This window comes from Lycium barbarum, chromosome 1 (genome assembly GCF_019175385.1).
Source record: "Lycium barbarum isolate Lr01 chromosome 1, ASM1917538v2, whole genome shotgun sequence".
In the NCBI taxonomy this organism is placed as follows: domain Eukaryota; kingdom Viridiplantae; phylum Streptophyta; class Magnoliopsida; order Solanales; family Solanaceae; genus Lycium; species Lycium barbarum.
In genome coordinates this window covers 37526414-37543913 of record NC_083337.1, presented here as the reverse complement: position 1 = coordinate 37543913, position 17500 = coordinate 37526414, and positions in this window count along the sequence as shown.

Sequence of the window (17500 nt, the reverse complement as noted above, 5' to 3'; positions counted from 1 at the left end):
AAATCTAAGATGATTGTGATTAACGAAGGGTAAAGGATTAGGCAAGTTTTACCTCCAAGAATTTCTTTAAATTATCTCCAAGAACAGTTTCCCCAAGCTCCAATATCGAGATAAGAAATAATAAGGGTCTCGGACTTATTTAAGACACATTTAATGAAAATTCACTACCAGTCACCGCAGTAGCGGTACCTGGACTGCTCGAGCGGCGCCGCCCCAACGACCACCTAGCCGCTTCAGCGATAATGACTACAAGTCATTGACCGCTCCAGCGGCAAGGCTACCGCTCCAGCGGTGCCGCTGCCGCGGTACTGGTGCCGCCAAAGCGGGCACCAGACACCAGAAACTTAACCCAAGATTTCCTTTCGATCCGATTTTCCGACTAATTTTCGAGGCCATCTACTCACATACCAGACACGTAGTCTCATATAAAAACCCGCTACGAACGCGCCTGTGGCCTCGAAATTCCCAACGGACGTCTCGTTGACCGAGTCAAACCCCGGTGCCTTAATTTCAATTTCCCATCCTAAGTCTGAAATGCATCCGAGTGCATTGGGAACCGAACCAATTACACACACTAGTTCTAAACCACCATCCGAACCTCTCGGAATCGACGGAATTTCGAAAAAGGTTCGTTTGCCCAAAAGTCAACTTCGGGTCAAACATTTTTCACTTTAAGCCTATATTTTCACAAAAGTTGCCCGAATCCGGTCTAGACACCTCGGAAAGCGTGTCAACATCCCTTTGGGTAAAAAATGAGCTAATAAATTTTTCGAAACGGGCAAAAACGCCGAAAGAACTATATCGACCAAACGGGTCGTTACATCAGATACCAATTGAACCGTTGCTCGTCCTCGAGCGAAGAAAAGAAGGGAAGTAGGGAAAATACCTGAATCAGTAAACAACTGGGGATATCGGCTATGCATATCGGACTCAGTCTCCCAAGTAACCTCTTCCACAGGGCGGTGCTTCCACTGCAGCTTCACAGAAACAATCTCCTTTGACCTTAACTTCTGAACCTGCCTATCCAAGATCGCGATAGGCTCCTCCTCATAAGTCAAATTCTCATCAAGCAAAACAGAATCCCAATGGACAATTTAGGTACCGTTGGCATGGTATTTCTTCAGCATCGAAACGTGAAAGACCGGATGAACTCCCGCCAAACCTGGCGGCGATGCTAACTCATAAGCTACATCGCCGATTCGATCCACAATCTCAAACGGACCAATGTACCTGGGGCTTAACTTGCCCGTTTTACCAAACCTCATAACACCCTTCATGGGTGAAACCTTAAATAGAACCTGGTCACCAATAGCAAACTTTAAATCCCGGACCTTCCGGTCCGCATATATCTTTGCCGACTCTGTGCTGCCACGAGCCTGGCCTGAATAACTCTCACTCTATCAAGGGAATCTCTCAATAGATCCGTGCTCCCAGGTCGAGCCTCGAACCCATCTAACCAACCAATCAGAGATCTACACCTCGTACCATACAAGGCCTCAAAAGGCGCCATACCAATACTCAAATGATAACTGTTATTGTATGCAAACTCTACCAAGGGTAAGTGCTGGTCCCAATGACCACCAAAATCAATAACACATGCTCTTAATATGTCCTCGGCACCTGAATGGTCCACTCAGACTGGCCATCGGTCTGGGGATGGAAAGCTGTACTAAGATCCAATCGAGTACCCAACTCCTCATAAAATGCCCTCCAAAATCAGGAGGTAAAGATAGTACCCCAATTAGATATAACAGAGATAGGGATCCCATGCAATCTCACAATATCCCAAATATACATCTTAGCTAACTTCTCCGCGGTATAGGAAACCTGAACTGGAACAAAGTGAGCGGACTCAACCGATCCACTATTACCCAAATAGAATCAAACTTGCCAAGGGTCTTCGGAAGACCCGTGACAAAATCCATGGTAATCCTCTCCCACTTCCACTCGGGAATGGGCATCCTCTGAAGTACCCCACCGGGCCGCTGGTGCTCATATTTTACCTACTGACAATTTCCACATTTAGACACAAAATCAACTATATCTCTCTTTATCCGGCTCCACCAATAGTGCTATCTCAAGTCACGGTACATCTTAGTTTCCCCCGGATGAATGGAATAGCGAGAACTATGTGCCTCAGATAAGATCAACTGAATCAAATCACCAACACGAGGAACGCATACGCGTCCTCTAATCCTCAAAATGCCCTCAGAATCAATCACGGCCTCCTTGGCCTCACCTCTCGAAACCCTATCTCGAATCTTGCTCAACTGAGCATCCTCAAACTGGTGAGCCATGATCCGATCCAATAACGATGACCTCGCCTCTATATAAGCCAAAATCCTGTCCGGGGTTGAAATATCAAGACGGACGAAACTGCTGGGCAGAGTCTGAACCTCCATGGCCAACGGGCGCACGGAAGCAATCAATTGAGCTAAACTCCCCATACTCTCTGCCTTGCGACTCAAGGCATCAACCACCACATTGGCTTTTCCGGGATGATATAGAATAAAGATGTCATAGTCCTTCAGGAGTTCCATCAATCGGCACTGCCTAGAATTACGATCTCTATGGGTAAACACATGCTGAAGGCTACGTTGATTGGTAAAGGCCTCACAATGGACACCGTACAAGTAATGCCTCCAAAGCTTCAAGGCGAAGACTACGACTAACAACTCCAAATCATGGGTAGGGTAATTCTTCTCATGAACCTTTAACTGACGGGAAGCATAAGCTATCACTCTACCCTCCTGCATCAACACCGCACCCAAACCCATACCGGAAGCATCACAATAGATAGCAAAGTCTTTGCCTTCCACAGGTAAGGCTAGGATTGGGGCTGTAGTCAAAAGTAGCTTGAGCGTTTGAAAGCTCTCCTCACAGTCATCCATCCACTGGAAAGGAACATCCTTTTGAGTCAATCTGGTCAAGGACGAAGCAGTAGCAACAAAACCCTTCACAAAGCGACGGTAATAACTGGCCAAACCCCCAAAACTACGAATCTCGGTAACAGTAGCGGGCCTTTCCCAACCCCTCACAGCCTCAATCTTCTGTGGATCAACAATAATCCCCTCCTTAGACATCACATGACCCAAGAATGCCACTAACTCCAACCAGAACTCACACTTAGAAAATTTAGCAAACAAACTGTGTTTCTTCAACAACCCAAGGACAGTAAGGAGATGGCTCTCATGCTCCACTCTACTCTTGGAATACACCAAGAAGTCATCAATAAACACAATTACAAAAGAATCAAGGAACGGCCTAAAGATGTCATTCATCAAGGTCATAAATGCAGCCGGGGCATTGGTATGCTCAAAAGACATCACTAAAAACTCATAGTAGCCATATCTCATCCGAAATGCTGTCTTCGGGATATCCTCTGCCCTAATCTTCAATTGGTGGTAGCCGGAACGTAAATCAATCTTCGAAAACACCGAAGCACCCTGAAGCTGGTCAAACAGATCATCAATACGAGGCATAGGGCAATTGTTCCGAATAGTGACCATGTTCAACTAGTGGTAATCAATACACATTCTCATAGTTCCATCTTTCTTCTTCACAAATAACAGAGGAGCACCCCAAGGGGAGACACTCGGTTTAATGAACCCTTTGCTCAATAAATCCTGCAATTATTCCTTAAGCTCCCTCAACTCAGCAAGTGTCATTCGATATGGTGGGATGGAAATAGGATGAATGCCCAGGTCCACGTCGATACAAAAATCAATGTCGCGATCGGGTGGCATACCCGACAAATCGGACAAAAATACCTCTGCGAACTCACTCACAATAGGGATAGACTTAAGAGGTGGAGATGCAACTTTCGTATTATGAACATGCGCCAAGTACGCTAAACACCCCTTACTTACTAACTTCTTTGCCTGAATGAAGGAAATGATCTTCTTCGGAGCGGGACTAGGAGTACCTCTCCACTCAAGCCTAGGTATGCCCGTCATCGCTAAGGTGATCATCTTGGCATGAAAGTCCAAGATCGCGTGATAAGGAGAAAGCCAAGACATACCCAATATAATATCAAAGTCCACGACATCAAGAATCATCAAATCTACCCAAGTGTCGTACCCTATAAAAGTAACCAAACAAGACCAGTAAACTCGATCAACAACCACAACCGATCGAAGTAGACACATGTACATGTATATCTATGCTACCACAAGGAAAATCCCAATCAACGGCATAAAATGTAGCTACATACGAGTAAGTGGATCCAGGATCAAATAACATAAATGCTACTCTATGATGGACAGAAATGGTACCTGAGATCACAGCATCTGAAGCCTCTGCCTCGGGCCTACCAGGAAATGAGCAATAATGGGCTCCACCACGCCCAGTCTGGGATCCTCCTCTCGTACTCTGAGTACAATCTCTAGCTGGCTGGGACCTACCTCTAGAATCATGTGAAGTATCGCGGCCTGACTGAGCACCGCCTCTCTGAGAAGTCCCACCACGACCACCAGACGATATAGGATTCCTCGACGGCTGATAATCCTGCCTAGGTCAAGGACACTTCCTGGAAACATGCCCAACCTCTCCACAAGAGTAACAGGTAAGAGGAGTCGAGTGCTGAAACACAGAAGCTGAAGACCCGGATGAAGCAGTCCAGTCCACTGGTCTGGAGAACGAACTCTCAAGAGCTTTCTGCCTAGGTGGCTCCCTAGAGGAAGCCGGTAATGCTGAATGCACAGGATGACCGGAATAGGGCTGAGGTGGCCTCGAAAACTGACCGGCGCCCCTCATACCAGAACCACCATAACTACCAGTCTGACGTGGCTTCTGGTCACCACCACCAAAAGCACGGGCCTTAGAGACCTCAACCATAGAAGCATGCTCGATAATGGACTGGAAGGAATCCTCCATAGACTCCATCTGAAGACAAGGAATCTGTAAAGAACCCACTAGTCCTCCAACAAAGTGTCTGATCCTATCGGCCTCAATAGGGATTAGCGTAGTAGAGTAACGGGCCAAATAGAGGAAACGGGTCATATAGGACTCCAACGACATGCCTCTCTGCTCAAGGTGTAAAAAATGCTCCCTACGTGCCTCTCTCAAAGACCGGGGCACATACTTCTCAAGGAAGGCCTGGTAGAACTGAGTCCAGGTCAAAGGAGGAAAACCCTCAGGTCTGCACGTCACGAAATACCTCCACCACATCTTCGCATCGCTGCGAAACTGGTAGGACACATAATAAACGCCATGGGTTTCCACTATCCCCATACGGTGTAGCAACTCATGCATATCAAGAATAAACTCATAGGCATCCTTAGACGAGGTACCAGCAAACCTCGGCGGGTCTAACTTCCAGAACCTCCCAAATAGCTCCTGGTTAGACTCCATGGGCTTAATCTCATCACCAGGAGCGGGTATCGCATCTATGCGAGAAGCCATAGTTGCGGCGGGGTGTACTGTACACGCAGGTCTCAGCGCCCCAACCCTAGTCTGTGAACCCCCTCCGGGTGTAGTAACACCGCCTGCCGCCTACTAGGCATCAAGATGAAACAACACTCTGGCCATAGTGTCATGCATGGCTTGATCATAAGTAACCTCCGGCTGTGTCTGAGCTGGAGCCACATCCTCGGGCTCGGGGGACGGAGATCTCTCTCGGCGCTGTCCTACCGCCGGAGCTCTACCCCTGGCTGGGGAAGCCCTGCCGCTTCTCGCTCTGTCGCGCCGTCTGGTTGTCACTCGCCCTCGGGTGCCAGCCGAAGCTGCGGGCTCTGGCACCTGACCTTGGGCTATAGTAGCTTGAGTCCTCACCATCTGTGAGAGAAGAGATAAAAGTCAGATACCAATTTGATGTTTCTAGATACCAATTTGAATAAAGTAGCACGGCAGAAAGAAAGTAAGTGAGATTTCCTAAATGTCCCATAGCTTCCCGCAGATAAGTACGGAGCTCATCGTACCGATCCGCGAGACTCTACTAGACACACTCTTGTATTAAAGACCGGGTAACCTAGGGCTCTGATACCAACTTGTCACGATCCATTTTTCATAGGCCGCGCGGGTACTTACCTTCCCACCTCTGTAAGTGAACCCTCAACCCAACAATGAACGAATACACGAAGAATGAATTTAAAACAGCGAAATAGAATGATTATGTAAGTCTCTCGATATATGTAGATAGATAGTAGTAAAAGTACGGAAGACAATATACACCCCCAGGGTGTAGTCTGAATAATACAAGAGCATCTAAGGAGAATAGTACAGTCTGGCAATACTAATACATAAATGTCTATATCTATGAAATAAAAGTAAGACATATGATAGGAAGTCTTCAAGGTCAGCGGACGCTATGCTCACCCTGGAAACTCAAGAGAAAGGTGAAGAGTCGATCAGCCACGGGTCAAAGAGGTAGATCCAACTTGGTACTCTGCATTCATAAAAGAATGCAGCAAGTGCAGGTCAGTACAAACAACAGTACTGGTAGGCATCATCGGCCGACTAAGCATAGCTAGCACAATTCAGAAAATAAAGTAGATAAGCAAGGAATCTAGCAGGTATAGGACAATAAGATCACAACCAAGTATCCGTCATCACCTATGTAAAGCATCTAAACCCAAATACGTCAGGTCCGAATATAACCGATCAAATCTAATCATCACAATCCAATCACTAAGAGTCTCAATCAAGTCATAATGCAATGTAATGCAATGATGGAATGAATGCTATGTAATGCCATGCAGATGAGGTGTACACATGTACTCTGGATGAAAATATCGACGTCTCAGTGGCACAACCTAGCGTGACTCGCGAAGTCTACGTGCCACCAATCCCGAATCTTTGGCCAACAGACAGACGGGACCCTAGCTAATTGCTCATAGGAGGAGTCTCATCGGCACCACTCTGGGGGACCCGCGGAGTCCATGCACTAACAATGATTCCGAGATATCATCGGAATCGGCCATGCAACAATGATGCCGAAATAGATCATCAGACATCGCCCATCTCACAATCACTCTAGTAAAAGAGTCTGTCAAATATCAGTCTCACACAATCAACGATTCCGAAATTGAACCTCGGACATCGGCCTTCTCACAGTCACTCAAGTAAAGAGTTCATCGAAATATCAGTTTACTTAATCAATGATACCGGGTCATCATCGAGTATCAGCCATGTATCATGAATGTGTGAGAATGCGTGCAATGCGCATATCAATTATGCACTGCCAAGTTCAATATCGCAAGTACAAACAAAGTGGTATGCCAACAATGTATCATGTCACAATACCAACAGTGGTATGCCAACAATATATCAATATCACAAGTACCAACAAAGGGGTATGCCAACAGTGTATCATATCCCAATACCAACAGTATATCAATATCACAAGTACCAACAAAGGGTTACGCCAACAATACATCATAGTTCAAGTACCAACAACGGTATATCAATCCTCTTTGAGTCAAGACAAAACACAAATTCCAATATCCACCAACTACTCATGGCATCAAACCATCACAATAGAACAATCAAACACACATAACAAGGTGTCTAGTCCCAACACACAACAGAGCCTAACCTAAGGCAATATCCAACTTGACTCCGTACCCGAAGGTTCAGATGCTGTCTCCGACATTATAATCTAAATATGTGCTTCGCTATACGAAGTCTTACCAAAGGTACGCCATAATCTACCTGGACTGCCGAACCACAACACCAATAAGTCACTCCTTTGCTTTGCCCTTCCGCTGAACCTCGGAACCAAAGTAGTCTAAGCATAATTGAATTCTATATTAGAAATCATGAAGAATGATACAAATCTTGTTACTACTTCAATTCGGTCCATTTTAACCCTAGAAATTGGGAAAACAGGCCCACAAGGGAAAAACGGAAAATTCGAGGGCAAAATACCTAATTGAGTACTAGGTCATCATAACCCAACCACCAATTGTTGATTTAGCTTAAGGATTATCCTAAATCTGATTCCAAGTAAAAACTCCTAAATTGGGTATAAACCCTAAGTCTTCGAATCTGAAATTCAACGTTAAAAGTGGAAGGTACTTGATTAATAAGCTTAGATTTGTCAATATCTAACATGGACATCACCAATTTATCAATAATAATCTAGGGAGGTTTTCTTCCAAAACCCTCTCTCAAATTTCATCTCTAAGGGATTGTTAAAGGGAGGGTAAAATCTAAGATAATTGTGATTAAGGAAGAGTAAAGGATTAGGCAAGTTTTACCTCCAAGAATTTCTTCAAATTATATCCAAGAACAGTTTTCCCAAGCTCCAATATCGAGATAAGAAATAAGAGGGTCTAGGACTTATTTAAGACACTTTTAATGAAAATTCACTGCTTGTCACCATTGTAGCGGTACCTGGACTGCTCCAGCGACGCCTCCCCAGCGACTACCTAGCCGCTTCAGCGGTAATGACTAAAAGTCATTGACCACTCCAGTGGCAGGGCTGCTGCTCTAACGTTGCCACTGCCGCGGTACTAGTGTCGCCAAAGCCGACACCAGACACCAGAAACTTAACCCAAGATTTTCTTACGATCCATTTTTTGACTAATTTTTGAGGCCATCTGCTCACATACCAGACATGTAGTCTCACATAAACATGTGCTACGAACGCGCCTGTTGCCTTGAAATTCCCAACGGAGGTCGTGTTGACCGAGTCAACCCCCGATGCCTTAATTCCAATTTCCCATCCCAAGTTCGAAATGCATCCGAGTGCATTGGGAACCGAACCAATTACACACACCAGTTCTAAATGACCATCTGAACCTCTCGAAATTGACAGAATTCCGCAAAAGGATCGGTTTCCCAAAAGTCAACTTCGGGTCAAATATTTTTCACTTTAAGCCTATATTTTCAAAAAAGTTAGCCGAATCCGGTGTAGACACCTCAGAAAGCATGTCAACATCTCTTTGGGTAAAAAATGAGCTAATAGATTCTCGAAAACGGGCGAAAACGCTGAAAGAACTATAATGACCAAACGGGTCGTTAAAATTCTCATCCTTCTCCTTCTCCTGCTTCTCCTTCTCCTCCTTCTCCTTCTCCTTCTCCTCCTTCTCCTTCTCCTTCTCCTCCCCCTCCTTCTCCTTCTTCTTATTATTCTACTTCTTCTGCTTCTTCTTCTTCTTCTTCTTCTTCTTCTTCTTCTTCTTCTTCTTCCTCCTCCTCCCCCTCTTCCTCCCCCTCCCCCTCCTCTTCCCCTTCCTCTTCCTCTTCCCCTTCCTCCTCCCCTTCCTCTTCCTCTTCCCCTTCCTCCTTCCCCTTCCTCTTCTTCCTCCTCCCCTTCTTTTTCTTCTTCTTCGTCTTCTTCTTCTTCTTCTTCTTCTTCTTCTTCTTCTTCTTCTTCTTCTTCTTCTTCTTCTTCTTCTTCTTCTTCTTCTTCTTCTTCTTCTTCTTCTTCTTCTTCTTCTTCTTCTTCTTCTTCTTCCTCCTCCTCTTCTTCTTCTTCCTCCTCCCCTTCTTCTTCCTCTTCTTCTTCTTCTTCTTCCTCTTCTTCTTCCTCCTCTTCTTCTTCCTCTTCTTCTTCCTCCTCTTCTTCTTCTTCTTCTTCTTCTTCTTCTTCTTCTTCTTCTTCTTCTTCTTCTTCCTCCTCCTCTTCTTCCTCTTCCTCTTCCTCTTCTTCCTCTTCTTCTTCTTCTTCTTCTTATTCTTCTTCTTCTTATTCTTCTTCTTCTTCTTCTTCCTCTTCTTCCCCCTCTTCCTCTTCCTCTTCCTCTTCCTCTTCTTCCTCTCCCTCTTCCCCTTTCTCTCCCTCTTTCCCTTCCTCTGCGTCTTCCCCTTCCTCTTCTTCTTCTTCTTCTTCTTCTTCTTCTTCTTCTTCTTCTTCTTCCTTTTCCTCCTCCTCCTCCTCCTCCTCCTCCTCTCCTCTTCGTCTTCTTCTTCTTCTTCTTCTTCTTCTTCTTCTTCTTCTTCTTCTTCTTCTTCTTCTTCTTCTTCTTCTTCTTCTTCTTCTTCTTCTTCTTCTTCTTCTTCTTCTTCTTCAATAGAATCCACCCGAAAAAGTTGCTCAAAAAAAAAAAAGAATCCACCCGATATATTCAATTTTCGGACTGGATTTTTTTCGTATAGCATTGGGCATTGCTTCATAGGTGATTTTTACTCATTTGGTAAGTAAGGCAATGTTGTTTTGTGTCAATTATTCATCTGGGTATAACTGCTTATTTCAAACAATTTACAGTAGCAGTTAGAGTTGTTGAAACAAGTGCTGATGTTGTATAAGAGCTTCTGAATTTATTGCAACAACTAATAAAGAAGTTGCAATAGCTGTTGTAGTTGCTGCAAAAATTGCAACAATTTGTGTAGTTGTTGCAGCTTCTATACTAATTGTAGCTACAACCGCTAAATTCGATGTATACATAAGTTGCAACAATTAGGCTACTTATTGCAACAACTACATTAGTTGTTGGACATCTTCTATAGTTGTTGGATGAAACAGAGCTAAAAAAACTAAAGCTTCCTCCAATAAATTAGTGAGCTGTTGCAATAATTATGTTACTTGTTGCAACAGATACTTCAATTGTTACAACAACCACTGCAGTGGTTTCATTTTGTTATAGTTTGGTACATACTGTCATGCCCAATTTTTTTTAAAACAAAATATCTTCAGGTACCTCGAACACTATTAATGGGGGACTTAATAACAATAGGGGTCGATTGCAATAGTGAATGAGTCGATATATTTGGCATTGAAAAGGTAGTGACATGGTAGAGACGATAGCAATGACTGTCCAAATAAATGTTGTGTATGATGATTTTGTGAACTTAATCATCACCTATTGTGAATTAAATTGTGAACTGGAAGATCTTGCCATCACTTACATGTACATCTATTTTGAGCAGAGAGCACTTCCTATTAATATGAGCAATCAGGTTCGTTTGCGTGCTCATTTGCATAATGAAGCTAGGCTAATTTAAGGGTATATGTGGTTGGAAGCCTAGTAGAAAAACACAATTTAGCTCAAGACCAACAAGATATGTTAAATGATGAATTGGATGGGGTGGATATGGATATTCCCGATAATGAAAGCGGGGTGAACAAATTCCTATACCTTAAGTTGCGAGCAATACCAGGGAACAACACAATCAACAAAGTCCAACCATGTTCAAGATGATGAACGAAGTTTTATAAGGAAATGTCATTCAAAGTAAGAACTAGCAACTTCGTTCAAGCTTTCTTGCTGGAAGAATGATTTTAGACTCTAGAAAGCGAATAATTAGCGTACTGTATTTCAGTTATTAACTTTCAGAGTGAAAGTGGTGGCTGAGAGCTATGAAGCTTGTAAGTTCTGATAGATTATGTATCATACCATACGTAAAGTATTATACATGTGGTTCTGAGCATATTACGAGCCATTTCCACACGCCACAATGAATATCAACGGTAAGTTCCTCAAAAATAGATTTCCCGAGGGTGAATGCCCATCTACAAAAGCTATGAGTCATTCAATCCGTACATAATTAGGTTGTAAGGTCAGTTATTGGAAGATCCGGAAGGGCATGGAGATTGCAAATGCTTTGATGAGGTGTACACACAAGCACGAGTTTGCAGTGATTGATTCGTACCGTTATATGCTTTGGTCCATAAATCCAGGAAGTAAGATGACGCTAAAGGTTGATGAAAATGGGAAGTTCAAGTACTTTTTTGTAGCCTATACAGTTTGGATTCTTAACTTTGCGCATATGAGAAAAATCATAGCTGTCGATGGGATATTTTTTAGGAGAAAGTACGAAGAAGTGTTGTTGTCAGTACTGGCACGTAATGCGGAGAATCATATTTTTTTGGTGGCATTTTGTGCAGTAGACAAGGAGGGTGATGCCTCATAGCAATATGTTTTTGAACAAATGAGAAGCTTTGTTGATGATACCACTAAGTTGGTATAATTTCTAATAGGCATCCAAGTATCCTAAAGGTAGTTTCAATTGTCTACCCTACAACTCATTATGGTTGTTGCATGAGGAACCTTGGGGAAAATATCCGAAGAGCCATTCACAATTCGAATGTCATATCCCATTTTTATAAAGCAGCAAAAGCGTACAAGATTGATGTGTTCAATGACCATTTCAATCAAATCAGATATATGATTCCTGGGGCCGCCGAACATCTTGTTTGCTCAATTACATAGATGGAATGGGACCATCTGCCCAGAAAATAGGTATTTACACCTTACTGTTTCTAACAAGTAGCAAATATGTTGCAACAACTATGTTACTTGTTTGAGAAACCTCAAACAAGTGACAGAACTTGTTACAACAGATTTGTTACTTGTTCTTTATTCAACATGTAACTTGATTTGTATATTAATAAAATTATTGGTTGTTTATTTTCACATGTATAATGTTATGATGGCAAACATTTCTGAGTCGATGAACGCAATGTTCGATGTTGAAAGAGAAATTCCCATTACTGCTCTATTTGATGCCATAAATAGGAGGTTTGCAAAATAATTCCATGAGAGGCGTATAGAGTTCATCGATTCACCAACCATCTTTGTTCCTTCAATGTAAAAAACAAAATCAAAGCATGTCAACTTGAGGAACAAGTTATTAGCCCATCAAACTGCCAACTACAAGTTCAACGTCATCGGTCACGACGCAATTGCAATTGTAGATCTGCGATGAAGATTTTGTACTTGTAGAGTTTTTGACCTGGACAAAATTACTTGTCCACATACTATGGCAGCGCTCCGGGTCCAATATGGTGACGACTTTGAAAGGTGAATTTATGAGTACTCATCTCCATATTATAAGGTGGAGACATACATAATTGCATACTGTGATGAAATTTGTCTTGTGCCTTCTGAAAAATCTCGGGATGCTCCTTTGGAGATTTTAGAGAGAGAAATAGCTCTTCCATATGTTGAGCTAGGCAAACCAGCTAGAATGCAGACAAAGAAGAGGCTTGGAGTCACATAATCATTTCCAACGAGGAAAAATAAATGCTCAGTATGCAAAACGGTTGGCCCAAAAGAACTACATGCCCAGACCGAAATGCTCCATAGTTTTTAATCTTGTTCTTACTTGTAATAGTAAGTACTGTCGTTGATGTTTGCGAACCTGGGTGGTATGACATTTTAATGTTGTTCTTTCTTGTAATGGTAGATTATGTTGTTGGTGTTTGTGAACTTGATTTATATGATATGGTGATCTTGTTCAAATCACAAATGTACATTCTGTTGTTAATAAATTGCTGAACAGTTTTTAAAAAGTATAAAATCTGTTGCAACAACTTTGAAACTTGTTGGAGGGTTTTTTCAACAAGTGACAGGACTTGTTGCAGCAACTAGTTAGTAGTTGGGGTTTTCCCAACAAGTGACAAAACTTATTGCAACATCTATGTTACATGTTGTGATATTTTCAACAAGTTCCACGACTTTTTTCCACCACTAAGAACTCATGCCATGTTGAAAATCGGTGGAACAGTCTTTAACAAGTAACAAAACAGTTGCAACAACTAAATTACTTGTTGGGTTTTTCCAACAAGTGACACGACTTGTTGCAGCAACTAGGCTAGTTGTTTGATTTTTTCCAACAAGTGAAACGACTTGCTCCAACAGTTAGGTTACTTGTTGTGCTTTTTCCAGCAAGTGATATGACTTGTTCAACAATTATGTTACTTCTTGCAATGTATACTGTAATTGTTGCAACAAATCGGGCAATTCTATGTGTAGTCAACCTAAATCGAGTGATCATTAGGATATTTGATGTGAAATACTTGATATATATATATATATATAATGACATCCTTAATCAATTAGATAGTAATTTGATCACGATAGATGATCAACTAAGTGTAACCGACATAAATCGAGTGATCATTAGAGTGAATTGATGAGAACTACTTGATTCAATGATATTTAGTGATCAACAAAGTGATTCTATGATATTTTGTCAGGCAAGTGCTTGAACATGCCGCGCTGCTTCAATAACTTGGGCCACAATTTTAAGACGGACTGGATATGAAAAAAGAATTTAGCTCCTGGGAAAATAGGAAGGTTTCCATCATGAACATTTATCACTCCCTCCTCAATCAAGAACTCGAGAGTGACAAAATGCTTAACTTCCATATTCATCACAGTTATGACCCTTTTTTTAGCAACCAATGGGCGACCACCTGGGTATGGTCTACCACCTCTACAATAGTTGAGAACATGATCATCTTACATAAAATCATCAAGCCTTTGCTTCAACGGCACAACACCCGGCGTTATACTCTCACCAGTCATCGTGTACCTCTTGCTCAGATTATTGTAGAATTAAGGTCCAAGATTATATTAGTGGCATCATAGTGCTCAGGAAAATTAATCTGCCTCACACGCAGTAGAAGTAAGATTGCATCTACATACTGTATTAAAAATATCAAAATAGTCAGTTACTTGTTGTAACAAGTCATTAACTTGCTGCAACAAATTTAATAAAAAACAGGGCTTGTTGCGATAAATTTAATTTAATTAGATAGATAGATTTAAGTATTGTTGAAACTTACATTTTCTATCCATCACCTTTCCATGGTTGTCAGTGACATCAAATTCATGCATTGACTACAATGTCTTCAAGCTCCTTTCATTGATCAAGCTTTTTCTTCTTTTGGACATTCGGGGGCTTGTAAATATTACCCTTTTCGCTTAGTTGGCCCAACATTCATCCACTATGAAGTATTAGATGGCCTTGATCTAATATTAGCCAGTTCCCTCGTAATTGATTTACTCTTGTTCTTAATCTCAATAGGAGTTTAAGGCTCTAATAGCCTTTTGAACGGGTTGACACCCCTCTTAGATATCAAATTGTTGATAGCCAGCTCTATCTTTTTGTGCATGTGTCAAAGCGTCAACCTTCTTAATCAACTCTTCCAGATTCTTTTTACAAGTAACTCATTCACACATACAAGAAGGAACCTTAAAGGTACCAGCACCAATAGATGAACATCTACCCAACCTGCATGGGATGTCTATAGTACGCCCACTAAGCCAAAAACCCTGGTTGATTCCCTTCTGATGGCTGTCGCTTCAGCCAATTCTTATATTAAATCATCAAACATTCCGTCTGGAAAATATTCCAAGGGCTCAAAAATAACAAGGAATGGCATCTCCAACTCTTGTTTTGTCGGAACAATCCACGGATGCACAACATTCAACAAAAAAGTAGATATATTAAAATGGTGCTAAATCATGAAAAGCAACAACTAATTAAAGCAGTCGATGTAACTGATTCAGAAGTTGCTGCAACAGGTTGACAAATAACTTGATCTGATGCAACAGGTGTCATATTTGTTGGACATTGTCCAACAGATGAATAGGTTGTTGCAACATACTCAGAGTTTGTTGCAGTAGATGATTGCAGTTGTTGTAACAACTATTTTACTTGTTGCAAAATATTCGGGGCTATAGAAGTTAAGTTATTCTATATAAATGTGTTCTGAGGCTTACCACTTCCTTAAGGGGTTAAAAAGATCAACATTAACTTTTATGTTGTTCTTGAGGATCCTTGGAAAGGATACTTTCGAGAAGTCCTTGACTTGCTGTCGAAGGTAAGGAATGATTTAAAATGCCCAAGCCTCGAAAAAATGATGCCAAAAAAATCAGAATAATGGTTAAAATTGAAAACAATAAAAAGAGAAAAATATTGAATATAGTTACCATGAAAGCCAGCCATAGAGGTTGATAGCCTTCACATTTGGCTTTAACTCTTTCAAGAGATAATCAACAGTCAACTTGAATCTCGACCCCATTGATAGTTTTTGAATGCCTCATGGTCCTCTAAGAGTTTAACCACACTAAGTTCTACTTTCTTATTTGTGTCTCTTGACCAAAGAACGTTGTACACAAACCAAACTAAGCACAATGACTGCTTGTGCTTTCTTGAGACATTTTTGGACATCATATCTTCAAGAAAATCCTTATCATTGTAGATCTTTCCAACAAAATTCACCAAATCATCAATCTTACATTCGAGTTTCTTGGCTGTCTTAGGAATTTTGGTTGTCCGAGCTGTCTTCGTGACTGTAGTGATAGGAAGATGATAAGGAGAATGACATCTCAGTCTAGTCACTATGGAAAACTCCTTCATGCCAAAACAAACCGGCATGCCCTTGAATTTTATCCAACCTCATCCTTTTTGCTTCAAATAATCCTACGTTTAAGAAGACCATGCACCATAGTCATTTGAAACCGTACACCAGTTTCCTCAAGCAAGTCTAGATAATGCCCAAAATAGCTGGCCCTAAAGAAAGTCTCCAAGTTCTCCTCCTCAAGTATCATCCAAAACCTATCAAAGTTCTTGCCCATATTTGATATACCATAATTTCTCCAGTCAAATAATGGTGTTCATTTAACGGCATCTTCACACCATACTTATCAAGACTAATACTTTTGATGATTTCATTAGTGAAAGGTATGTTGGGATCACTGTCAGTACTAGAAGACTCAGCAGTACAAGACTTGACATTCTCATCATGTTGATTTTTTTAAGTTCACCTTCGGTTGTTGACCTTTGAACAGATGTGGTATTATAATCTCCATCATCATCTCCATCTCCATGTCCATGTCCATGTCCATCTTCATCTTCATCTTTATCTTCATCTTCAAATACTTTTTAGGAATGATCGGCATTATCATCATCTCAATCTTGGGTTATTTTCTTGTTAGACTATGTATCTTCAGCTTCTTCTTGGTCATCTTCAGACATTTCTTCTTGGCCATCTTCAGACCTTTCTTGAGAGGCTTCTTTGGCCTATAAGACCTCCTCTCATTCTGAAGATATTTTTCATGTTGATTATGACTTGGAGATTCATTTGATGTTTCAAAAATAACTGTTGCATGTTCAATAAGATTATCTAATAGCGTTTGCACCTTAGCTGTTTTATTATCTCTACTTGATGCCATAGTTGATTTATGATCTTTTCTTTTTGTTGGATCGATTTTATCTGCACACAAGAGACAAACAGAAATCATCAATTAATTTGTGCATCATCTAAAGTAAATAGGGAAAAAACTACATCAGTTGATCAAACAAGTACAACAAGTATTGAAGCTGCTGCAACAACTGATGAAGTTGTTGCCGTTGTTTGATTTTTTCCAACAGCTAAGGAAGTTGTTGCAACAAATTCCTCAACTATTGGAAAAAATCAAAACAGTTGCTCAGGTTGTTGCAACATCTGAGGAAGTTGTTGCAACAGATTCCTTGGCTGTTGGATAAAATCAAACAATTGCACCAACTTCCTCAGCAACAACCTCAACAACTGTTTGATTTTCTCCAACAACTAAGGAATCTGTTACAAGAACTTCGCAACAACCTGAGCAACTGTTTTGATTTTTTCCAACATCTGAGGAATCTGTTGCAACAACTTCTTCAACTGTTCAAAAAAAATAAAAACAAATGCAGCCCCCTTTTTCCTAAACCATATAAGGACAACAAGAACAATAACAATAGGAAAAAACGTCAACTACCAGTGTACACTGTTTACAAATACACCAAATAAGGGTTTCTTAAGCATGCAACCTCAGTAGTTATTTGCGTTTGTCAAACAAGTGCT